Source organism: Pleurodeles waltl, chromosome 12 (genome assembly GCF_031143425.1).
Source record: "Pleurodeles waltl isolate 20211129_DDA chromosome 12, aPleWal1.hap1.20221129, whole genome shotgun sequence".
NCBI lineage: Eukaryota > Metazoa > Chordata > Amphibia > Caudata > Salamandridae > Pleurodeles > Pleurodeles waltl.
The window spans coordinates 65881430-65907538 of NC_090451.1; the positions used below are offsets into that span (position 1 = coordinate 65881430).

The 26109-nt window shown below is 43.6% G+C and overlaps 1 protein-coding gene across 2 annotated transcripts in view; it reads left to right on the plus strand.

Moving 5' to 3' along the window:
* Positions 1-3059: 3059 nt before the first annotated feature.
* The window catches only part of ZBTB7A (zinc finger and BTB domain containing 7A), a 113579-nt gene continuing 90529 nt past the window's right edge, over positions 3060-26109 (plus strand). The window contains exons 1-2 of one of the 2 annotated variants that reach the window (XM_069216316.1): positions 3060-3450; positions 25934-26017. The gene's annotated coding sequence lies outside the window, so the exon portion shown is untranslated. The remainder of the gene's footprint in view (positions 3451-25933; positions 26018-26109) is intronic. The other variant, XM_069216315.1, reaches the window with a different exon arrangement.

The window sequence follows — 26109 nt, forward strand, 5'->3', positions numbered from 1 at the left end:
GAAGAGCCCCAGGAAACTCCCTCCGAATGAAGAGGCCACGGATAGGGGCGTTGTCTGCCTGCTACCCCAGCAGGCAGACAACGCCCCTATCCGTGGCACGAGCACCGTAGGACCAAGCGGCCACCACAGAGAGGAGTGGGGATTCGAGAACTACACCCCTCGCCACCAATGTAATGTCAGAGCCTCCCGACATTCATAACAGACCGGCAAAATAAAACTCGGCACACACCATTATTCGTTTTAATCGACAGTCGTGTCCGGGCTGGGTGCAGCGGCGTGGTAACTTTACGGACGCGGCCACAGGATTGCTCCGACACCGTCAGCCTGCCCCCCCCCCCCACGGGCAAAGTCCTTTTTATTTTTATACTCGCCATGACGGCACCAGGGCCAAACCACCACAGAACGTAACAAACGTAGGGGGATAAACATATGGGGCTCATGAAAGACCTCTACTCAGGACACCCCCATGAACAGTACTGTCCCAGTACCAGTTCCGTCACTGGTACACAACACTACACGGTCCTCGCTAAATAGTTTGAACAGATTTATGGGAGATGACAGTTCGACTGAATATATGCCTAGATGCATGCGCAAAAGCGGCATAGATGTAGCTAAGCAAAGTGCCACAGGTACCCTAGGATCTAAGGGGCACTGCAACCCAAACATAACTATTTTTTCTTTACTACCAAACCCGGGGGAGGGAAGGGGCCCGTTTACTTCCATTAGGACCAAATGGGTTCTTGCTCCGCCACTGGGCACCTGGGCAGGAGTCTGTGAATGAATAAGCTTAGAGAAGCAGCATCCAGGCCTGCCAGCAGGGACACGCGTGCGCCACGACGTCGGCCTTACGTCAGCGTGCTTCTGGTTAGCAGACGTCAGAGCCCTCCCATGCGACCCAGGAAATTAAAACCCACTATTTTGATATTGAAGATAAAGGGATGTTTTTCAGAAATAAGAAAATACACTTAGGAAATCACACGACTAAATTGCGTTCGGGCAACAGAAAGTCATTATGTTGGTCGCACTACGCAAAGATGGCAAAATGAGAAAACTTCTCTAGGTTTTAGAAAGTATGATATGGTTTTCAATAAGTTGAGTACAAGGGGTTAATTTAACAATGAATATGGGAGTAATTGTGTACGTTATTACCGATTACTTGTCTCCGACAATCACCAGAAATGAGCAGTGAGATACCTGCTGCTGCCCATCGTCCCCTTGCATGGGCAGGGAGGTCCTGGCAGCTCGGACCCACGAGTACTCGTCATTTTCAGCAGTATTTATGATGGTGCACGCTCCCACTCGGTGAGTGCGACGTTTCACCGTGTATGGCAGCTAGGGGCAAACGGTTACTTTCTTTAGCTAGTAGTGCCCACCCCTTGCCCTCCAAAATCATCCTCTGCAGCCCGGGGCCAACCATGGGAAAGGACCAGTGTGCATTTGTGAGATTTGCTTGCATCTGGAGAAATGCTTCCATTTCCCTTACACACTGAAAGCTAGGCGATCTGCAGATGGTGTCCGCTGTGCCCACACACATCTGGGCATACCTGGGGCCAGGCAGGGACCCCTTCGCTACTCATGCAGCCTGGTACAATGTGCAGTCTCTTTTGGGCCATCAACATACACCTGTCATACACTCGGAGGTACTTCCTGGTGTGCAAGTTAGGCCTCATATGGATTTTACTGTTAAGTGTGTTTATTTTGCTTTAGGTTCCTGAAACTGGTGACCGTGACACCACTTTATATGCTGGTGACGTCAGCAGGTATGACCTCGCGGTTCTTGCTACTGTTATAGACCAGTTAGATACATGGGCCATCCTCTACTGATGTCACTCTGCCTACTTGTGACATGCTAAGGTGGCATGGATGCCAGAAGCTTCCACGTGCCCATTGCTATATGTTTAGAGAACATAATAATGACTTGCATTTTATTTCATACCTGTTAGCACAAACTTGCAGCTTTTGGGCGCTGTAAATATGAGTTTCCTTTTCTAATTAATGAAGTTTTGACTCGAGATTGCAGCCTGTCTCTGACAAGATTCACTCAAATTATTCATCGGATGCTGCAACCCACTGAGCTATCATACTAGATATAAAGCAATATTTAACAATCAGGAGGATGTTTAAAAGAAATTAATGCATATAAACTAGGAAGCCATGTCGTTAAAACGATAATAAAGATGAAAGAACGTGTAGGAAGTAGACTCAGTCTAAATCGAAACTATGTTTAGACTGGCCCTTTAAGAGGCAGACTCTGAAAGCATATGATGAACTGTGACCGAAATCTGAAAACCAGGACTGAACGTCGCTGTCACACTTCGGACTGGGTCACTTGGCACTTGGGTTGATGTTTGCGTCTACCGCACCGGGTGGGTTGGTGAAAACAGACTAACCCTCTCTAAACTGGAGCCATAACCCCGATTTTCTCTACAGCAGACCGGATGAGGATTAAATACTCATGGGTTGACAACATTACTTCCAATCTCCGTGTATTGACAGCTGCATTATTAGATGAATACATCATACAGAAAAAATGACAGCTATTATCTCGCTGAAACCGATTTTGCAAAACTCAGCTGTCCGTTTATGGTACAAGCACGAAGGTCAGTGACAGAAGAGAAAGCCAGGACTCCAAGGACCATAATGCACTGTTCGTGGATTCCAAAACCCAGCCCAGGGTGGTCCAGTACTGGAAACCGTGCTCCCGCCTTCTGCTGTTTTGAAAACAAGGCGAATACTAAGATGTCATACTTGGGACCGGGTACTTTCTGGGTGGGGAGGCATGAGAAGGAATGCATGGGAGGTAGAAAAAGGGTGGAGAGGGGCAATGTTCTTAAGCAGGCAGCTGAGCACAAACAAGCTGCTGGCACAGGGGAGGGCTTGATGCAGGCTCGGGAGGGCTCTGCCCCTTGCTGTGGGCTAGATAAGATGGCACCTAGCCATGGCAGAGGAGGGAGGGCGAGAAGGGGAGGGGGTGGCTGAGTGGAGGAGGAAGGCAGAAAGCATGTTATTAATTTCAGGTCACAGGATTGAGGGGAGGGGGTGGGCGGAAGGGACAGAGGGTTCTCCCTAGCCTCAGCCAGGCATTGTATCTCCTGGAGGGCCCTCTCCCCACCCACCCACCCTCCAAGCCCGGGCAGGGCAGACGTGGCAGGGTGCTAGAGCCCGGGGACTTGCAGAGCCTGTTCTGGCTCTAGCTCTGCCAAGCCATCTCTCCCTCTCACCCTCCTCTTCCTCCACCCCCCACCCTCCTCGGCCTGGCCAGAGCCAGGGGTGGGAGGCTGCACCTTTAAGAGAAGGGAGGAGGACCCCTGTGCCCTTAGAGAAACCAGGAAGGGAAGCTGAGCATCATACGGGTGCTTTTTGGATGTACAGTTACAGTAAGAGCAGGCGCTGGCCGGGCAGGCACTGACTTCCAGGCGCCTCTGCCCCACCTCCCGCCAGGACCAGCAGGTAAGCTTCCGGGGACCCTCTTAGCCTCCTTCCCTGCATGTCCCTGTCCTCTTTTAGGGTGCCCCATATCCCTGGGGGCGGGGTGTGCATTTACCACCTTGCAACTGGGTGCCTAGCAGCACACCATACTTTTCTTTTTATTTATTTATGTTTTTTTATTTATTTTTTATATCCTGCTCACCCCTTTCCCTCCCCCCAACTTCACTGACAGCAGGGTGGCTCTCAGGCGTCGGGGAGGTGTTTATTAGGGTTACATTTTAAGTGATTTGTAGCAAAGGCTCTAGGAAGTTAATCATCTGTCTGGGAAATGTAATCCACCGTGGGGAGGGGCGAGGGGGGCAGGGAATCCTCATCCCTCGGGCCGGGGGCACTCCGCCTCTGGTGGGTTTGGTGCCTGCTGCAACTGCCTGCACTTGGGAGGTGTTGTGGAAACATCCTTATGTGTTGACATTGAAGGGCAGCGCTTGAACCCTGCGCTTCACTGTGCTGCGGGCAGAGGCGGCCGCATGTCACCAAGTTGCCAGTTCCCCCCATACTTAACCCCCGTGGGCGGGGCATAGGCCAGGTGGAAAATTTACCCCCAACACATGTCAGCAGGCTGAAGCCTCCCATGACGACCGAGCTCTGCTGAGTTTCTGGTTGAGCCACACCTGCCTGGGAGGGGGGCGGCAGGGTCTAGGCAACGGCCTTGACACCCACAACGTCTTATTCTCTGCTGCGTACATACGTTGGCCTATGGGGTGGGGGCGCGCGGAGGGTGCTGCCAGGGAAGAGGGAAGGGTCTGGCCGGAAGGCCCTCTGGGGCTTGTAGTCGTGCCGTTGCCGGCCGCCAGCAGGTGGAATGGTTGATTGGACCACATCCCCCATAGAGCACTGTGGCCGGGTCGTGGGGCGAGGGAGGTTCGCTGAGTGACAGTAGCGCCGCCCCGTGAGGGCTGCCGATACCTGAGGCCGGCGGGACACGAGGACCAATCCCCGAGCGGGGTGAGGTGGACTTAGTCTGGGGGAGTCAGTGGAGTGACTTACACGGGTCCCGCGGGCCTAGGACTTCCTGGTTGTTGAGAAGGGTTTGTCTTAAAGGGACAGGGCTCAGCTTTCCCCAGGCCTACTCAAGTGACGCTAGGGAAGTGCAATTAAAGATACATTAAATCTAATGAAACATGAAACAACAGTCCTGTGTGTCCACAGTAAACTGCTTTCTTAAATCTGTATAGCTCCCCTTTAGCTGAAAACTCATGCCTACATCTGCTTATTATATCACTCTAGAATGCCTTTAATTAAAAAACACTTTTCTCGTCGTAAACAAAAGTAAGATTTCCTACAATTTGTCTGGACTTAACTGCTTATAGTGCAGCTCATTCTCCTTACAAAATCTCAAGTGTCTACTTTGGCTTCCATGGCATTGAGGCAGCCCATTCCAAGTTTCCCAGGTCCATGTGTGATATGCTGCTCTAATACAGACTTTAATGTGTCGGACTTGTAGTCTTGTTTATTGCATTACAAAACAAGACTACAAATCCCACATTTCAAAGAAAAGACCTGAACTGGAGCAGCACATTAAGCATGGACCTGGGGAACTTGGCAGCTATGTTGAGGGTGATGCTGTTAGCTTGTGGAACCCAGGGTTGACCAGTGCCTTAAAACAGGGACAGCACTTCTGTCAGGTGTTTGCAGACCCGTAGTAGCTTTTTGGTACCGATTTAATAGCCACAAATTGACTTTGCTTAAAAGATGGTGTAATAGAAGTATAAGGGGATTTAAGGATCCAATGAAAATCGTACAGAGATGAGATTAAACTAGTGTGCAAGGATTAGTGATGTCTATAGGAGAAAAGAAGGCGTGATAATGGCAAGCGGTCTTCTGGGCTATGGAATAAAGAGACCGAAAAATTCTGGCGCATGCTTCATAAGGTGTCAGGTAAACAAAAACTAGAGGAGCTGTTTAACATATCCGTAGCAGGTTGAACTGCATATAGATCCTCTTCGTATGTTGATCAAGCTTGTGGCCCTTCAGTCGCTGTACTCTGATGACATGCTAAGCCCTGTAGCGGTTCTCTGAATCCAATTTCTGGCAAGATGGTCCGAAGTTTCTGAGCGACAATCCGATCAGCAGGTGCACCAGGCCACAGAGGCCTTCTGGCACGCATTTTTAAAGTAGCAATTGACAAATGGTCCACTTACATGACACCACTGTTTAACGCACGTTTATTAAACCATCTAATGCCGAAAAACTGGTGTTGGTCCCTACTAGGGAAGAGGGCACCTGCTACAATATACTGACAATTCTATACTGTTGGAGCAAACTATAATGGGCTTCAAAGAGCTCTGACAAGCCTGGCCAAGTATTGCAAGACCAACAGACTCGCCATCAACGTAACGACAACTAAGATCTTAATTTTTGTCAAAAAGAATATTAAAAGAGGAGCATGGCTCGTAGATAGCCAGAAGGTCGAAAGAGTGTCCAATATCAAGTACTTGGGTGTATTTCTAAATGAGCGAGTACTTCCAACTCATGTTGAGGCCTTGGCTACTTCAGCTAATGTTCTTACCTTTACCTTCCAGGGCCTTTTCATTAATGTCTCAGGCCTGAATTTGACAGCAGTGTGTAAAGTCATCAAATGTAAAATTATGCCCACACTTGCATATGGAGCACTTGAATATTTAAATCGTATATCAAGCTGGCTTTATCGGGCCCAATGTCAATGTTATAGGTATCTCCTCAAGCTTCTGGCCTGTACAGTACAGGTCAGATTCGCCTGGAATTTAATCTGGCCAGTCAAAAGTATAATTTAAATGCCAGCTTTCTCTTGTTGTTCTCCAAGCTTACCATGGCAAAGCAGGGATTGCTAAAAAGACTCTTGTAGGACATAGTGCAAAATCCATAATCAGATATGTACACTCTCTACCATCCAGCCTTGGATATAGTTGGTGCTAGAGAGCTCATGCAGGCCCCATTACAACTGAAAAGCCGTTCAAAGCTATTGATGACACAAACAAGGTGATTATCAGCGCAAGGCGATTTAAATTGACCCACACAAAAAACATTGCTGATTTAAAAACTCCTCTATATCAAGCAGTGACACTTCTAGCGTATTTATCCCTTCCAGTTAATCTGAATGTCAAGCTTCAACTGTTGCGCTTGTGCTTTGACCTAATTCGACTTAAGGCTTACAAGTATGGTTCTGATCAGCATCCAGGACGTGGCATGTAGAGGCTGTGGTTTCTGACTAGAAGCACTTTCACATATCCTATGCCTGTGCCATTATTTGTCCTCAGACATTATTTGCTTCTCGAAAGGAGATTCGTGCCAACTAACCACAAGATTTGTAAAGTTCTTGCAATTGATTCAGCAATGCTTAAAATGATAATACCTTGAACTTAGAGCTCATAGTTTACAGTCCATACCTCTAAGCATCAGTATGTCTGCTCTATTTGGTATCTCCTTCCCCAGATGGCATGTGCGACCCTGAGATTCAGTGATATCTGAATTTTTTACATTCTGCTTTTGGAAAGTGAAGGTGGAGGGTCCACTGCCATCCTTATTGAATGGAAGGCCCTTGCACCTTTTCTTATTCCTTGTTTGTATGGGTGATATTCAAGCTGTAAGCCACCTACAGATTGCTGCTAGAAAGAATCTGTGCTTTTCCCGCCAATTTTAACCTTTAGGTTATGCTCTCCTCCTTCTTGAAGACAACAGCCCATAGCAATTGGTATTTTTTTTATGGCCATGGTGCTTTTTCTTCGATTTTGTGCTTTTATTTTCTGTAATGTTTGGTTTGTTCGGTGCCATTTAAGTTGCATATGGCCTTCGATGGTTGCTGGAAGGAATGGTTGTTTTGTTGCTACTTTTAACTTCCAGGTGTGTTTTCTACTATTTTGTGGTAGAAGCTGGCTTACAGGTTCAGGATTTATCCATTGTATGGTGTTTTTATAGTATTTTGTGCCTTTACCTTATGTAGTGTTTGCTATGATTTTAAGTAATCGTGCAACAGAATCAACCTTTGAACTTTGGCTTACTCACTTGCCTGTTTTTTAACTGTCGTATATGCTTTGGCTTTGGTCCCGCCAGGGATACAAGCTGTGACCACTGAGTCTGCACCCTCTTGTGCCCGGATATTGGGAATGTTGCGTTTCTGGTAACGCAACGGATACACGTTTAAATCCTATGTGTTGTGTACCAGACCCTTTACAGGATTGGGCCGGTGTTCTTCAGCAACCTGTTGATCATGTTCTTCCTAGGAAGCAGCTCAGCTAGTGTGTGTTTGCTTGAAAAGCTGCTTTTTTCAAGCGGGAACAATGTAGAGGTAGAGCTTTTTGAGTGCTTGTTCCCAAACAATGGAATACTTTCTCCCTTGACTTCCGCTTTATGGAAGAAGACCACTGGAAGTTTAGGAGAATTTTGAAGTCCTTCCTGTTTGTTACTACTCCATTGGGTTCTCAGTTTATAGCTTTGCCCTTTCCTGGTGGAGGACAGCAGTTTCTCTTTGTCTTCTGCTAATTCTTCTGCTAAGATGCGTATGAATGAATATTGTAATTTATAGATGAGTAATTACACCATGGTAGAGGGCAGTGAATGGGCTGGGCCATCTGCCAACTTAAATGGCACGGTCTGCTTCCTCCCCTTCGCTTGGATCACACATCTAGTGTTTGTGTGTTATGGTGCAAAATTGATGTTGACAAACAAAGCCAAGTCTATATAGAGGATTTAAAAGTGGGTTGTCTTGATCCTCAAATTTGGCTTTAGTGCAGGTAGCCAGCATCAGTGCTCGCTTCAAGTACTTCCCCACTGAACCTAATCTCACTTTCAGAGGTCTAAGGGTGACTGAATGCCTAGTGTGCTCTCCTCCCACATGCACTGCTTGTGTAGGGGATGTGTAACCACTAAATGCCATTTTAGGAGGTAGTGAAGGAGGATTTCTTTCTGTAGAGCGCTCTGCTAACTGATCCCCTCACCTCTCTTGCATTGTGGCGAAAGCTCTTTGACCTCTTGGAATTTTTTTAGCCATGCTGCGTTGCCAATTTCTTTTTATAGCTAGCCATGCGCCCCCACATGAATTTGTCAATCATTCAAGTCAACTGTGGGTGCTCCATCATTTTGCATTTTTGTTTGTCGTCACTGCAGGGCTATGGTGATGAGACCCAAAGCACACCGTGTCCCTTAATTAAGTTTAATGGGTAAAGTGTAATATCAGGAACGTTTGCACCGCAAACATATTCTTTTAGGAATGGTACCCAGTTAAATTAAGTAGGAACATAACACCTTTACAGCAGAGATAAATAACAATGTGATCATAGACTAAATGGTTTATTTAATTTTTAATTTTTTTATTGTTTGTTTTGTTGTTCAAAGGATCACAACCGGCAAGTATTTCAACCTTCATGGTGTGTAGGCCTGGGGCGTTTTCAAAGCCTTTGGAGTAAAGGATGTACAAAAGATCTAAAAGATAAGAGATGAAGTCAGACCTCAGAACAGACCGCATCGAGACTAGGACTTTGCCCACGACCACTTTTTGCTGCAGTAGAACATCAGAATAGTCTTTAAACCCTCATCTCTTACATCAGCACCTAAGACTGACGGACCAGGACCAGACCAAAACTTCTGTACAATCTTTTGTACAGTGGTCTGGCTGGTACATCTGCAGTAGTGGCTTGAGTATTGTCCACAGGAATGACCCAGAGTTGGTAGCTCATCTCTCCTGCTACAGATTGTGTGACTCTCCAGTCTGGCTGTCTAATGTGAATGTGGTACAAAGGTTCCTGCACATACATGGTGTCTTACTGGTAAATCTGCACAAAAACGAACTTCTTAATGAAAGAAGAGGAAGGTGCGGGTACAAGAACCTCACTTGTTTCAGGACGAAGGCTGTCACTCACCTGTTAGGTGGCATACTCCATCCTCTGGCTCCTTCTTGCACCGGTCAATCTGATCTAGGTGCAAGCTATGCTCCCACCAAAATGACTGGGGAGCTTCCTGGGGATTCTTTTTTTATAAAGTGGGGGCTATTGAGGCCAATGCCTCTCCTAACTCTCAAGGGTGTAAGAGTGGAAAGGCAGAGGGGAATTGTGTGTCATCTAAAACTGTTGCCTGGCTGCCATCTTCATGCCAAGTGGGAACCACAAGGGTGTACATTGGCATGAACATATTCACATCCACTGGCGGTTGAATTATTCCCCACATAAGTTTTAATCTTATCACTGGGGGACTAAATAAATACATTTCTGGCGCTCCACCCCGGCGATAGTTTAACCGGCATTTCGTCAGCTGCCACAGTGATGAAGGCTTTCATGTAAAAGGGGTAATATTTTTTTTCTTCTAGCCGTTAGGTCTTAGGAGGGAGGATTTCAGCCAGGGCTGCCAGCAGACAAGGCCTTTTCAGGTGGGCACAGCCTGGTCACATACCGTGCTGAGGATCTCGTAAGCTGTCTTGGAGCTGTCCCTGTTTGGGGGTTCAAAAACTCATGCAACTGCCATGGAAAGTAACTCATAAAGATGAGGTGGTCTACTTACTTCCACAGTTTACTTCTGGTATGAATGCTTTAGGCCTTGATGTGCTCACAAGTGCAACATCAGACCAATTTTCCTACTTGCATTGTGGTTCCAGTTTCCTATCTTCTCTGTCGGTGTCAAAGTAGAGGTTACCAGAAGTTTCACTCTACTGAGGGCTAGTCAAGACGAATGGCTAAGAATGAGCAGGTTGCCCTGTGGTTAGACTGTTCACATTTCTAAATTTGAGGTTTGTTCCTTTAGGAACGTTAATGGAAATTCTAGATTTCTTTCATAAAGTTTTGCCAAGTGAAGAACTGTGTGGGAATAGGACTGGGTGTGTCGAATGTAAGTCCAGAAGGTTTGCACTAAAGCTATATTTTCTAGATGTCAATAAAGGATGAACTAATGCATAATACCATGGGTATGGTTTCCGGTTATGCTGCAAATCTAGCCTGGATCTAGCCTTCTGGACTTGCACTCGACATCCCGGGTCGGTTGAATTCAGTTTGTCTTTCTTTACATTAGTGGAAGTTCAGAGAGCCCCAGGATGTGCGTGGAAAGGGCTAGTTTCATACCATAAGTAGTTCTGGCGTGGTCTGGACATGGCTCAGTGCCACTTATATCAGCTGAGTCTAACTCACACTCTCCCAAGTTCATGTTTTATACGCTCATTTTTAAGAGCCTAGAATGTCTGAAATCTGTTTTCTGAAAGGCGAAATGGATTACATATTTAAAGTAAAAACATTTCTGAAGAAGTCTACTAGCATAAAGGCTGTTCTTTGTTGTTGTGTCGTGATTACCATGTGACAGGGGTTTGGGCATGTCTGGGCTTAGCATCCTATCCATCTCAGATACATTGTGCGGCCCTGCCTTCCCCATATTCTCTGGGTACCACCCCCAAGACGTCATAATTCAGCATAAGGAGGTTCCAAGTAAACAGAAAGTGCCAAGTAAAGATGCCAATCGAATGTAGTTATTTAATAAAGTGCAGCCTGAATACAGCAAGCGAATGGCTAATATGTATGAACGGTCAAGTACCAAATTCCGCATGTTGCATGACATCATTTCCAATAATTATATAGTGCTATTCAAGTTAATGAAATGCATTGTATTTGTAATAGTCGGATAATAAAGGTATATATAGAGTAAACAGGCTTAATGTGGCTAGATTGCTACTATCGTCGAGTGAATTGCCAAAGCAGAGCTCATATTTTTAGCAGCTAAAAAAGTACTGTAACCGGGATCAGCGGAGTAACGTAAACTGACCACATCAGTTACTCGCCTGGCCTTAAATGATCGAAACAGACGCTGTAGCCATTGTGTTTTTGGAATCATTTGTGATAGACAAAATAACACAAATATTGTGGTTGATTCAAGGATGAGAACATTACCCAACCCTGCAGCCATATGAACAAGTTTCTTCGTACGGATGCAGCGCCCCAAGTATGTGGCATAGAGATATCCATCGCTGTCTCATCTACTCACAGTACCCAGTTTTGAGCATCACAATATATTACTTGATATCCAAGATAAAATGCAGAAAGGTATGTTGTATCACAGAAGTAACACAGAGCCTGCCAAGTGGACCAGTTGGCTCAGTTCTAACCTATTCGGGAGCATCATTAGGGCTGTGTGTGGTTCACAGTTCGTAGGTGGCAGTCTGTGCTACAGGACAGGTCTAAGGTGCATTTCTGAGGTGACAGTGGAGAAGCTGCACTTGTGGAAGCACCGGGGTTGCACTATTTTGAAGCGAGGTAGAGCAATCTAGCTGTGTGGATCACCTGTTTGAAATAGCAAGAAATGCTGCGAGTGATGAGGGTGGTGAGTGCTCACCCAGAGAAGGTCACCCAGGTAGAATTGCATGGGGTGCTGCAGGTAATGGTTGAGGCACATAGGCAGGGCTGGCTACGTCACAGACGTAGCTTTGCATGGAATATTAATGGTACTGGGTGCTATGGCTTGGCCAGGCTTTGTAGTTTACAGTTGTAGATTTGCTGTGGCTTGGTGCTTCAACAATAGTTAGTGGGTTTTAAAAGACCTATGAATGGGAAATTAGCAGTGGCTGCTTAAGTGTGATGGACTCAGGTGGCCAGTGCTTAATTTGAGCTGGTGGTTTCCGTTGCCAGTCACAGGCACTTATTTTTGAGGGGCAGCACTTATTTTTCTGCGTCAAGCATTTACTGCAAGACACATATGGGAAAGACGGAGGAAGAGAGAAACCTAAAAGCGTCACAAAGGGAGAAAGCAGAAAGCAGAAAGCTGCAATAGTGACCTGAAGGGGTAGGGAGAGGCTGTAAATGTATTAAAGAGGCCCGAGATGGCTTCAGGATTTAGCTGGCTCAGTATTCTGTGCTCACACATTTATTTGCAGCACCACACGTTTCAGAGCAGAGCTTTGGGCACGGGCACGTTTTTATTTACAAATTAAGCACTGCAGGTGGCAGATGTGTATGTTGTCCCAGGAATGAAATTCTAGGATGAGTGTCTGATGAAAATTAGGACTTGTCACCAAAGCGGATTTTCTGTGATTGAGTTCTACAAGACAAAAAGCCTAATGTACTGAGAGACAGATCACAAATTTCACACCAGCGTTTTGTGGCCTGTTGATCATTTTTATTAATTTTAATTTTTCCAGCAGAACACCCTTCACTTGGTGAAGCAGTTACCTCCTCCCTTGAGTTGTCAGTAACTCACTGCAGTCACAAGCCACTGATACATACATTGGAACTTCCTATTGGTAGAGATCACCCTTTTCAATTCCCTTACACCTGTAATTGAGATTTAGAATGGATCATAAAACCTATTTTGCGTGTCAGAAAGGATTTTCAGACTCACTAAATGGGTTTAGTAAATGGAAACATTTTTGTAGCTACAAAACCAATGATTATGGGAATCGCAGGGTTTGCGACAGCAAAGTGCCTTGTACATCTGGCCCAAGATTCCAGTACATTGACAGAGAAGCGTGTGTGTGCACCAGCACTGATATCACAGGATGCACATCTTCACTGCATTGAGCTGTGTGCCTGTTTACTTTTTATCCCACCTTATTTTATACAGGTGACTTAAAGGCCTGTGGGGGTAAAGGAAAACAGCGAGAGTCTGAATCATGCTCGGTTTGATTCCAAATCTAATACAGGCAGTGGTTGAAGTGTATTAAAAAAAATAAAAAAGTACGGGAACAGAGTTTTTGAGTGCAATGGGGCGAGTCAGTGGGTTTGGGGGGCAGGGCCAGAGATGTGGCTAAAAAGAACATGGGGCCTGATTTAGAGTTTGCCGGCCAGGTTACCCATCACAAACGTGACAATTATCGTGTTCGCTGTATCATGGTTCCCTTAAGATATAATGGGATCGTAATAGGGCAGACGGGATCTCGGTCACATTTGTGACTGTGTAACCCCATCCGCCAAACTCTAAATAAGGTCCATAATCTGCAACCATTTTGTTGGTCTTTCACATTCAGGTAAATACATATAAAATATAACACACCCTAAAGCACGCACAGGCCTTAACTGAAAAAAAAATGCAAGTTAATGGTGGGAAATGAACTCTTTAAATTTATCGGAGCTCGATTGGTTAATACAATCACTGCAGATGTGTGTGTGTGTGTGTAACCAGATAGTCACAGAACTGAATGCTGATTGGCAGGGGGGTGGGACAGTGACAATTTAGGCTACAGTACTATAAGGTCCCAGTCTGTGACTGAAAGCACTGTGAATATGTAAGTCAATATTCTAACATTGTATTACCTCTCAAAAACAATACTTCGTTGTCACCAGGAAGCCTAAAATAACTCCATTAAAGCAGGCTTCTACTAGCTCCCAGGTAGCTTTTATATTTGCTGATCAACCAGTTGTGCACATTTACATTCCTTCCAGGTTGCAAGCATCATGCAGGGAAGGTGTGTTTCTTTAGCTGCCTTCCTCTTCATTGGCTTTGCATTACATGAGGCCTCATCTCTTCTCTTTTAAGCAGGTAGCATTTGGGGGTTGACATTAACCGTCAAGTACAGTTGCTTTTAAAGGAAAAGTAGGAAAACAGTTTTGGAGCATCGTTCCCACCCACTTCAGTCGCTGAATACTAGGTGTGCTGAGTCCTGCAGCTGAATTGTGTTGGTTCCAGTGATGGAATAATAACTGCTGCACAAATGTGGCACATTGAAAGAGTTGTATTTCCGCAGTAATGCTGGAAACTTGGTGGTCTTTAAGCTGAGTATTTGTGGCTTCCAGTAGGGTGAAATACAGTAATACAAGATCAGGGTATCCAAAGTCATTCAAAGAACTGCAGCTGTAAGGCACTCTCCACCCAGGATCAAAGTGAGTCCAAGGGATGTAATCAATTGGCCCACAGACTTAGAATCCATGCCAAAGCTCAACATTCCCAGTTACCCATTGCCTGGCAGATTTCTAGTTTTGTCAATTTACAGAAGTCATCTAATCACAAAACAATTTTAAAGGGAAGATTCATAGCGAAGTTGTGTTCAATTTGCACCGTTTGAAGTTCTTTAGCACGGACCCAGTTGTCACATCATTTTACTGTGTGACTTGAGTGAGAATAAAGCTCTGTATTTCTTCTTTTCCTGTTGGCGCCCTAAATGGGATGGGCATTTTTAGATCGTACGTGCAAGCGCTTTGACCTGTTGTAAGTATTGTGAGCTTTAACCAGACCCACCTCACACGTATAACTTTAATTCGTTCATGACTTGCCTTTCAAAAATCACTTAATGTCATTGGTAAATGCTTGACGTTTGTGCTGCCTTGGGGTGGTTTGGTTAACGCCTTGGACACCGACCCTGGTACAGGGATAATTGCATGGTTGCCAATAAACTTCAGCGTGGGTGATCTGCTTTTTTCTTTTGTCTGCGCTCCGTGGCTGCCACAGCGCTCACAGCACAAACTCAGTCGGTGGATCGTTTTGAGATTATATGCACTCTGATCTGCTTAGTAGACGTTCTTTGCAGCAGGCACATTAACCCTGTATGCTACCAAAAGTACGTTCTCTATCCAGAAAGAACATAAATCATAATAAGCCAGAGTTATTTGGACATTTTTACATTACATGCACTTTGTGATTTGCCTAGTACACATTCTTTGCAGTAGGCACATTAACCCTCTGCGCTACCTCAGGCTTCCACTAGACAAAAGTAGGTCCCTTCTCCAGAGAGAAAATAAATCATCAGAGTTATTTTGACATTTTTACATTATATGCACTTTGTGATTTGCCTAGCACACGTCCTTTGCAGTAGGCACATTAATCCTGTGTGCTACCTTATAATGAATCCAAGCTTCCTCTAGACAAAAGTATGTTCTCTCTCCAGGAAAAAAAAACATTAACCCTTTGTGCTACCTTATAATGAGTCTAAGCTTCCATTAGACAAAAGTACGTTCTCGCTACAGAAAGAACATTATTCGCCAGAGTTATTTTGACATTTTTACATTATATGTACTCTGATCTGTTTTGTAAACGTTCTTTGCTGCACACATATTCATCCTGGGATTTGTAGTTTTATTTTTATATTGTGATACAAGCTGGAAACCAGACCTTGGAGTAGTGTTCGTAGAGTTGTCCAGCTCCCTAGTTTGATGCGTGATTTGCTCATTGAGTTTGTTTCTGCTTTGCATTCTGGGACTTTTATTTTTATAACGTGATACAAGCTGGAAATACAAAGCAGAAACCTGACTAGATGAACTATACACGTTTGAGTGTGTGAAACTTGAGCTGTGTGTGCGTGTATTTATCAAACTAACCTCGAGGAGAGCTTCGAGTTGATTGTGGTGTACAATGGTCAATATTTTATAACTAGTATTTAGTTGAAGACTGACTGAGGATCATTAATATTATGTGAGGTCGCTCTCCTCAAGCGTGTGAAAAAACATGGGAGTTTTGTTCGACTCCCCAGACTGCAGTAGAGGGACAGTGATCCAGTAAGCACGCATTCTTGGAGTACAATTATTTATTTATTTATTAATTGTCCCGCGGGCAATGTCGCATGTATCAACTGCCAAATAAATATGTTTTGCACCTGGGTGTAGTTTGTGTTTTAAGGGCCTTGTTTAAAAAATATTCCAGTAGGCCTACTGGCCCTTTAGTTATATGCAGGGCAACTGGAATTATGTGTCAGAAAGGACCAAAATATGTGGCAGAGTTGATCAATTAATGAGGCCAAATGTCCAGTTATGTATTTATAATGCCAATAGCTCCAGCTCAAGTATATGCAAGACCTGTTGCATTGCAAATGCTTGTTGGTCTCTGTAAGCATACATGACTGCCACTATGCTGTCAGAATTTGCTTCACCTGTGTGCTCAACATTTTTGTCTTGCCGGTGGGTGAACAATGGCATTGTTGTGGTGCTATTGTGGAGTTTCTCTTTTGTCCAAAGGTAATATTAAGGCTATATGTTCAGTGTCCTGGAAATGTTTTATTTTCATGCCTTTTGGAAACAGATCTTACCACCTCCTCCTTTTACAGGATCGATTCAGTTGCTTGCCTTTTGTGTTTCTGTATGTGTTAATTGTTCAGCGTTTTAGTAACTAGGGCTGCCTTGAGCATAAAGTGCCAGCTGAAGAAACCTACATTTTTGCTCTGAAAACCACCATGAGGATGTATTTGGATCCAAGTAACTTTGGGCGTAAACCCGGACGGTAACCAGGTCAAACCCGAATTGTGTGAAAGGACTCTCACCCATACAGTTGTGTGGAATGCTTCTTCGTCGAGCTTTCGTCTGGCTTGCTAGCCCTAGCCGGGCGGGCTCAACCCCACTTTTGGAGGGAGCACTTGTTGGTAGTCAGTGTCCTCTTTTGGATCAGGAGGAGTTAAAATAGCTTAAGATAACCTGATGAACCTTTACTGTTGAGGTAACCCTGGCAAGGGTAAAATCAGAGCTGGATGTACTGGAAGTGATTAGTGACTCCAACATCCATAAGTCAGTATGGTTCAGCCTGTTAAGCTCAGCCCTTTAGGTCTTCCGTCTTTTCTCAGGACCACACTGACGCCCAACTTGTCGTCTAGAAGTGTATCGTGCCTTAGAATGAGGCTTTAATTCCTCACATGCCATCCACACATACAAGTGTGAATTATATCACCACTGCTAATTGGTGAGTCTCATGGTTACAACTTGGCGATTTACCAAGTCGTCTTACCAATGGAAATAGGTAATACATACATACAATAAAACATGATGTAATAGCACAGTTGTTACTTTTTTCAAGCTCCATGGTTGTGATACACTGCACACTCATATTCTTGTGTAAACCTCAAAATTGCAACCATGCGTAATGAAGTTTGTAGTGTTTGTTGGGAGAGAGACCTCTGTGCTCCTGCTACTAGCAACGTAATACCGTGTAGCAACACTGGCATGCTGTTGTACAAACTTTGTGTGAACATACAAGTTCTCTCCCATTGTGATGTATCACCAAAGTCGTCAATATCATTTGCTGGAATCGAGCAGAGCTTTATGCCATCTGGTGTGGTACCTACTTGTATACAGGGCTATTATCACCCCATGGGTTATCGACCCTTGTGTCAAACACTGTGGAAATTTAATTAAAAAACGATTACACTCTCAAAGATAGTTGGGAGAATGTAAACAGTCCAGGAAATATTTTTTTTCATTCAGAGAATAGTGCAAGAATTCAATCACACCTGTACTCGAGCTTCCAAAGGAATCGCCCAACTTTCCACTAAATATGGTCCCATAACTGCTTAATATTGGAGAACGGAGACCCCGGCTTCCCTACTTGTGTGCATTTTGAAAACCAAGCGGTTGCGTCTATGCACATAGGGAAAGGTGAGGACCCATGCATGATGATATAACTGGTTACATGCACAATACCATATCGCTTGCGCTTATCCTGGTCACCCTTATGTGCTCTAAATGGCCCAAGACAAAAAAGCGTCATGAGTGTTTCTACACTAACTCAAAAAAGTGTCCGATATGTTCATACCTTACTAGGCAAGTTAAGAGGTGCAGATCCCCCATAGAAATGTGTGCCCTTCTGGAATCCATCATGTCCTGGTATAAGTAGTCTGTAGATGTACTCACTAATCTGAAAAGTATGCAATGATTGATCACACCTCAAAAATCAGGTCTTGCCATGATGTTGTATTGGAAGACTTATGTAAATGAAAAAAACTCAAAGGGAAGTGGCTGCAAGTTGTACATGTGCATGATTAGAAAGGAAATATTTTCATGAGCACCGGCTTAGCCACTGAATGTCATCATTCAGTCCCATGATATGGGTGTTTAGTTTTTATACCTATCTTTGCTCTTTCTCCAAGAGGATCTTTGATAAGTCTCTGGTTGGAAATTGTTGTTATACCTGTTCAGTATGGTCCACTGAAAGTTATTATTCACCCCTATTAGATCAAACTTTTATTGCAAGGTTTTGCCTCATTCCTCCTTTCTCATTGAAAGTTAATATATATCGGATGCATATGTTATTTAAGTGCTCCTTACTAGGTTACATGATTATTGTATGCATTTAAATATAAATGTAATAAAACCAAATTTTAAAAATGGTTCATTGAAAGTTATTTTCTTAGTGGCTAGCTCTGATGAAGGGATTGGCCATTTTGGTGGTAGAACATCTATGTCTTGGGTTATTTTGATGTTCACCGATCCACAGTTTCACTTTCCTACTGGTCATCCCTACATATCTAAATCCTCACAGGCAGGCGACAAGAGACACAGCATTTACAGAGTTGCAATTTGTATGTTTGTACTGGGACCATTCTCTGTTGAGAGACCCAAGTCTAATTTCTTGGTAAATTTAATGAGATGGTGCAACCCCCACATTGGCGGTGACTCATCACCGTTGGTAGACCCCAAAGGGTTATCTGGTTTTCTTTCTTGATCTTTTTGTAGATCCTTAAATGAACCAAAGTATCTCTCAGATTTCTGACTCTCCTGTGTGCAAATAGGTGATTCTCCAACTTCAGTTCGTCTGTTACTACTATTGTCCAGTTTCTGTTAATCACCTTTTTCACCAAAATAGAGACACATGAGTAAGTGTTATGGACACCAACTTTTGTGTTTCTTCTTTCTTCAGGTCATGCTTAATAGGACCTTCCCTGTTATTGTTCTTGGCTCATCTTCATGTTTTTTATATTATGGATTGTGGATAGCCACATTGCCTTAATTTGTTACTAAGGAGATCTGTTTGTTTGTTAAAAGTCTTCTAATCTGCTACATTTCTGGCATAGCATGAGCAATTGGCCGTATGGGAGGTTCTCACAGAGAGGTTGAGGGTGGTGACTATCGAAGCTCAACATCAAGCCTTATGTGTCTTCTTTAAATGCGTGTACACAGAATGCCGCTATTATCAACGATTTTCACATCCAGGAATACTATGGTTTCCTTCTCATTCCAGAAAGTGAATTTTAGATACTTGTTTAGTTTGTTCAGTCATTCTCTAAAGGATCTAGCTGTCTCTAAATCTCACCTCCAAACGATCAGAATGTCATCAACGTACTTCTTCCAGAGTTCAATGTTATTTCTAAACAGGTTGGTGCCCATCATTATTATAGTTGTGTCAAAATGATGGACATAAAAATTGGCAACTCTGGGGGCAAAAGTGCTCCCCATACCTGTTGGTACACAGTACATGCAAACCCAAAAAAGTTTCTAGTGAGTGCTAGATGCATGCAGTCCTGTTTGAAATTTCTTGGTGTAATGTGCATTCAGGATGTTGAGTATAGGAGGTCTTCCTTTGCCCTCAAAGTCTCATCCTGAAGCAGACTGATTTTCACATCTAGACCCACAAGTAAGTTGATTTCAGAATTATAATGGATTGTCTTTTGTAGTCTCACCAAATCCTTATGACTGCTGAATTTTAACAACTGTTCCTTGATGGAAATGGTCCCCGGCACAATAGGTCTTCGTTGTGTGGGAGTCCGTTTTTTATATGTTTTTGGCAGGATTTAAAAACTTGCATAATGGGTAATTTTGTGACAAGGAAATCTGCTTCTGTTTTGGTGATCCACCTGTTAGTTTTAGTCTCTTCCTTCAAACTAATCTTAGTTTTCAGTTCTTCTGTCGACCATTCTCTAATTTCTTATAGTTTTGAATGTTTCCCAGGAGACCAAGACACTTCTCTGTAGCCTCCACCTTTAGTATGACAATTGCCCCATCCTTGTATGCCTGTTAGGGCGAGCCTAGACAGTGCGCAAGCACTGTCTCTCAACATTTTGTAATTTACATCTGTGGGTTTTAACCATGCCCATTTCATGGCCATCGTTTTCAATCATTCCTTGGCCTGCCTTTAAAAATTTCCTTGATTTCATAGGAAAATGCTTCACGTTTGTCCCGCCTTTAGACTGCTTTGTGACAACCCTGTTTCATGGATGATTGCATGATCGTCCATATAGCTTAGTGTGACAAACTATTTTTTTCTTTTGCCTTGCCGCTTCATGAAGCATGGCTGTATGTGGTTTCTTCCTCTTTCTTGTTTTGGGCATGCTGCTGTTTCTTTGTGGTGTCTGAGCACTTTACATGAGGACGTGAAGTTTCATACAGCGCAAACTTGATCAGAAAACGTTTTTATGTAACTACGCATATAGCGCAAGCTCTATTGGAAGAGCACTTTACATCACTACGTGAAGTTACATATAGTGCAACCTCGTACTTATTCTTATTTTCAAACAACATATTACTCTTGTCTCCCCTCCCTCATAACCTGAATGCATGGCGTAAAACTTTTTTCAAAACATGCACCACGCTTCATTTTTCAGCACGGCGCCCAAAAGTCATTAGGAATGTGTTGAATTCAAGATTGCTGGGTGCAGTACCTTTAGTTAACAAAAGAGGTCCCAAGGGACACCTAGGGACAGCTTATGGTACTGCACTCTTCCATTGCTTTGGGCACACTAGAACGGTAAATGTTGCGGGGTTTTTTGTCAGCCAGTACATTATAAGTGTAAAAGCGTTAACATAACCATGTTCTTCCTGATTACATTTCACATGCTTTAATCTTGTTTTCTTTGGTCCATGCTATCCAAAGCGTTCCACTATAATTAATGCTCTCCATCAATGTCTCAAATGTGGCGTAGAACCAAAGCTGCTCCCATTTTGTTACCGGGGAACAAGGTTTGAGTATGGAAATCGGTTCACCATCCCGTGAATCTGGGCAATTCACCTAATCTCCCCGTGCCCCCCCAAAAAATGCATCTGTACTTGTGTAATATCATTGGTGCTCTGGAAAAGTGCTTCAATGCTTGCTGGTCAAGTTTGTGCAATTATACAACTGTAAAATAACTGCAGTGATATTGGAGAAGATTTTAAACCATAAGTCATCCAGCACCAAGCATTCACATAGATGCCGAGCTTGAAGTCGATTTAAAATGTGTACCCTGTCATCCTTTGCAGCATGGAAAGGTGCTTTCATTCGGGTATGGTGCGGTGTCTGTCGAATTTCACCAGGAATTGTAACACACAGGCAAAAACACGTCTATACTCTCCCCCTCTCTCTGTTTGGAAAGACTTCAACAAGGTAAATCCTTTACCTTTTTAAAGTACTTTTATCTTGGAGTCAGTCAGGTGTTTTAATGGATATGTTCACCACTAGGTTCCTGTACTTCCCTCATCATGCTCCTGATAGTGAACCTCATTGTTTGGTCATGCCATTGTAACTTTGGTTTCTGCTTCCTTCTTCCTCTGCCTCTTTCCCAGCCTCTGCCTACAGAGGGGAGCCTGCTAAGAGTTGGTTGGAACCCATGATTAAGGTATTAGGTGTATGGATTTTGCCATTCAAAGATCAGAGGGTGTGGTGTATTCTGGTACAATGGTGGAAAGTTTGGTGGAATGTTAAAGTAGTGTGGGTTCTGTGTTCCTGTTGGGCCACCTTGCTCTCCTATAGATTACAGTGAACTGACTTAAATGACGCTTTTGACTAAGACCATTTGATAGAATCTGCCTTTATCAGAGAACATGATCTTAACCTTCTCATTCTTCAGGAATAGTTATGCTCACCCTCATCAATCCGAATCTTCAACCTGATGGTCCTAGTTGACTGGTCTCTTCTTCAGCAAGTTGACAGGAAATGGAGAACCTCGATTCTTAAAAACATCTTTTGACTTCACGTCCTTTGAAGGGATGTCTCTTTCCATTAACCATCATTCATAAGGCCAGCTGCTTTCTTCTTTTCTCTAGACCTCTTGATGCTAATAAAGCTAATGTTACTCCATACTTCAGTGTCCTGGTGGCTCCATTGTCTCAGCAGTACTCTGGTAACATCTTCACTGGGGACTTTACCATGCATGAGGTGTTAAATCCAGTATCGTCTTCCTTGCAACACATATTGGACTTGTATTTTGTGAAAACTGTAGACCCGATGAGGCTCCAAAGCAAACTTAGGTACAGCTAGCACACCAGTCTGATGTTCTTGGTTGCAAGAGCGTGGGCTTCTATTGTGGCCTGTGGGGTAAATGTTTTGGTTTTGTGCATGATGACCAGAGATGTCCGTTTATGTTTTTGTCATCACTGCATATTGGCATGTGAAGGGAACAGAATGAAATATATATTATTTAAGCGAGAAGACCCAGCTTTATTGACTGAAAAGGTGTGTAAGTTCAGTGTTTTATATGTGGGACCTATTTGAGTGTTGTGCATGTATGACAAAGACTCCTTATATTGTGTTGCTGTGACTACATGGATGCCCATACGTGTTGAGCGGAATAAAGGAGAGTAGGAGATAGCTGCTCATTTGATTGTGGTGACAACCCTTGGGTGGGATTCCAGTTTCGTGAGGGGGTAGGATTCTCTGTTCTGAATTGTCCCCGCCCTCCTGGTAGTGGTAACTGGTTCTGTTTGCTGGGCGTGTGGCCCTTTATCATCACTTTGTAAACTGCTGAGGTCGCTCTACCTTTGTGAATGTTAAGTAGTTGTATGTTTGTAGACATTGCCAGGAGAGAGGTCCATGGTTTTTCTGTTTATGTGGAGATGGAGGTTCCCCCAGTCCAATGTCTGGAAACACGGGTATCGGAGTCACCAATGTACAGAAGGGAGGGGAGTTCTTAATTGCGAGTATCTTTGCAGTTTTACTGGGATAAAGAATGGGTACCTGCACTAGATGGCCTTGTAGCTGATGCAGAGAGCTTTGAAAGGCAAGCATCTTACTTAAGGTCCTGAAGCTGAATATTTTGGATTACTCGGACCACACAGCCATCCTCTTTGATAGCTCTTCTCTAAGCTTTTGTTCCAAAGGTCAACAAAGCTGACAAAGATGAAATTAGGGTAACTGAAAAACATAAAAGCAAGACTCTTTTTCAGTGGCCTAAAACTGAATTGTAGTGGAATCTGAACAGGCTGAATGTAATTGATCAGATTCTCTCCAAGGGGCAGCCATGACACCCCATCCAATGTTCAAGTCTTCAAAACTGTTGGAAGGCCCATCAGTATCGTATGTTGTTGAGAGGTCGAACAGTGTCAAGGCAAGTATTTGTTCTTTATTACCAGTGATGAGTAATGTCTTTCTGATTTCCGTGGTCCCGAAGCTTGGGCAGGATGTGGTTGTCTTTGGCACACTAGTTTTGATTTCTAGTTACCTCTTTTGCAGAATTGTGATGTGGTTGGAAGACAAAAATTCAGTAAAACTAAAGTGCCCCATTGGTTGCTTCCAGAGAGGAATGGTGTGTTTTGTTTCAATGGGACAGCAACAGATCTGCTTACAGGGGATGCAGTAATCGTTTCTGTGTTATCCGAAGATCATGCTAGTAAGAACTGCTTCTTACATACTGTTTGGTTGTTCTCAGTGGCAAATTGGAAGCAAATTGAAAGTATGGGTTTCCTAGAGGAGGAGGATTTGAGTGGAGTGGTTAAATGGTGATCCTGGTAAAGATTCTATTTATTTGCCCTGGATATTCAGCCTTTTAGATTTAGGACTACAAAAAGCAAAGGTTGTTCCTGTAGTGCTTCCAACATATGGAGGAGAGATTTGTTTCAGAAAGTGGTAACGATCTCCTTGGCTTGGTTGATGGTTGGTTGCTTCTTTACTATGTGTGGCACTGTCGGCCTTTCTTGTTTAACATGACAGCTTTGTGCTTTTCCTTCCATTGAGTTCGACCTGACTCTTTCTGCTTCAGATATAATTTGCAATAAGTTCAGTTTGAGCTTCTTTCAGTTTGAGGAAGCTCTCAATCTCAGATCCCATCAATGTTCATTGGGAAGACAGTATAGTGTTTGCGCACTAGGTAGGGGGTATACCAGTTGCTATCCACTGCCGTGTGTTTGTTTTTGCCACACAAAGCTTGTTTTAGATCAGGGTGTTCTCTAAATAATCTGGATGTGGATTTCTGTCAGGTTTGTCAACTGATGGATTGAAGTGTGCCTTTATTGGGTGTTCTGGGAACTGATTTCTAGAAGAGCTGCCAGTTTTAGTATTCCATCCTGGTGGTTCGTAGATACCTGCAGGAAGTATCAAAATGAATTATATAACTGCACACTCGGAGAAAAAACTTCCTGAATGTCTGGCTTATGCAGTATTTCAGTCTCGCCTCAACCCTTTGCATGGTCTCTCTTTTTGTGAACAATTCCCACAACTGAAAGGGTCATCTCAACGAAGACCGTGATTGGCCTTGTCTCCAAACTAAAGTTCCGTTAGGCCGCTTCCGCTTATGCCGCATTCATTCCTACATATGGGTTGCCATGTGTTTTAATTGAGTCTGTGTTGCTTAGAACCTTTTTATAGGGGCTCGAGATAATTGCCTGAGCAAGGAATCAATCCAAGAACAAGACTGCAAACACAACAATAGTTAAGATACACTCCAGATTATAAACTTTCAAAATGTCTGCCTTGTATAAAGACCTCTCTATAAAAAGATTCGACTTGTGCTTAATGCTTAATCTAGCCACAATCACTTCCTACTTATATAGGAGCTTGTAAATTGACTAGTTTTACTGTTTTCTTAGCAGATTTGGGGGCTAGTGCTTGACAGTAGCATTAGCTGCTGGTTAAAAGTTTTGTAGTGAGGTGTTTATGGAGGGTGACATTTTGGAGATGTAGCGGGGCAAGCCATGCACCGTCTGCTAGAACGGGGCTCTGGATAGTTGCCCGAACAAGGGATCAAGCCAAGAAAAAGACTGCAAACACAGCAATAGTTAAAAGATACACTCCGGATTATAGGCTTTCAAAATGTCTGCCTTTTATAAATACCTCTCTATAAAAAGATTTGACCTGTGCTTAATGCTTAATCTAGCCACAATCATTTCCTACTTATATAGGAGCTTGTAAATTTACTTTTTACTGTTTCGTTAGCATATTTGGGGGCTAGTGCTTGACAGTAGCATTAGCTGCTGGTTAAACTTTTTGAAGGGAGGTGATTATGGAGGGTGACATTTTGGAGATGTTGCGGGGCAAGCCATGAACCGTCTGCTAGAACGGAGCAGAGAACAACATTGTAAGCCACACCGTTTCCAAGCATCACGCATCCGCGCAAAGACGCCTAAGCCCACTTCCACATGACCATTTCCTTCCCACCTCATCAATTTTCTCTTTGAGTGTATAAAGCTGATAGAATGAGTCTGATTTTGACGTTGACTTGACATGGTCTTTTTACCAAGAGTTTTGATCATTGTGGAGGTTTGCTAAAAGTTTATCGTTGTTTGTGACTGGGGTTGAGTGAAGCTTTTGAACTGACTAAGAACAATAAGTTTTTAGAGGCTCTAAGGTGACTTGACAATGACTGTATGAAGAGTGTCTCGGTGAACTTGCACCATGTTTTCAGGAGTTTGCTAAGACTACTGTCAGAGGTTTGAATAGCTTATTCAAAAAATGTGTTTCTGTTTGGGGTAGATCCCATTTTGATGCTTTGAGTGTCAATGGTCAGGTCTTAGATGTAGATGTGCGGGTGTTTTTATGGCTCAGTAGAGGCTCTATCATTTTGCTTATTTTCTTGATTGGAAGAAATAGGTTTATTTGCGGCCGTAAAATTTCAATTTTAATTTGTATATTGGGTGACTGGCTTAGTAGACTGGATTTAACAGTTGTTTTATTGCATTTGTTTTAGTTGGCACTGTAACTAAAGCAAAGCAGACCTGGCTGAAGTTGGAACATGGCAAGAAACTGATTCCCTCCCAAGGAACCAGTGAAGGTAGTATGTCTTGTTGTGCTCTCTAAGGAATACCACAATGTTTCCAATCCATGTGTAGAAGGATCACAACCTTGATGTGGTGTTGTGCTGCA